Here is a 573-nt window from a genome sequence, read left to right as displayed (position 1 = left end):
CTGTGTAGTGGCCGCAGTGCCAAAATAAAGATATAGTGTTGAGTAGCTGTTGAGTAGCAGTCGAGTAGAGATCATCCGAAGGTGCTAGAAATGCAGTAGCTTGAGACATAGCACTTCCAAATTCAACTCCTTCAGAATTCTCGCCATCTTTGCCAAAAGAATATCTACCAATTTTCAGAACCTTCCTTTATTCCACTTTCCAGCCATGTAAGCAGCATTCACGGAAAAAGTAGAGAAAGCAAATAATACCAATTGATAAATGCTGCACATCTGCTGTTTGCTTTGCATCCAACTTCCAAGTAAATTCATTCAAAGCTTATTCTTTATCACTCCGGCAAGCTTATCATCGTATGCACTTACATGCCAATTACAAAAGCAACTTCAGTCGCTTCAAACTAATAAGGCCAAAGTACTACGTCAAACTTTTCAACCCTCCTTCTCCCCCCTCTCTCTCTATTTATATATATATATATATATATATATATAATATAATATAGGATAAAATCTTTATAAGAATTTATCCTATATTATATGATAAATAATTAGAATATATTCAGTGCTGAATATTATTCT

This window comes from Octopus bimaculoides, chromosome 1 (assembly GCF_001194135.2).
Source record: "Octopus bimaculoides isolate UCB-OBI-ISO-001 chromosome 1, ASM119413v2, whole genome shotgun sequence".
Lineage (NCBI taxonomy): Eukaryota > Metazoa > Mollusca > Cephalopoda > Octopoda > Octopodidae > Octopus > Octopus bimaculoides.
The sequence above is the reverse complement of the archived record's forward strand: the minus strand, read 5'-3'. Positions refer to the sequence as shown.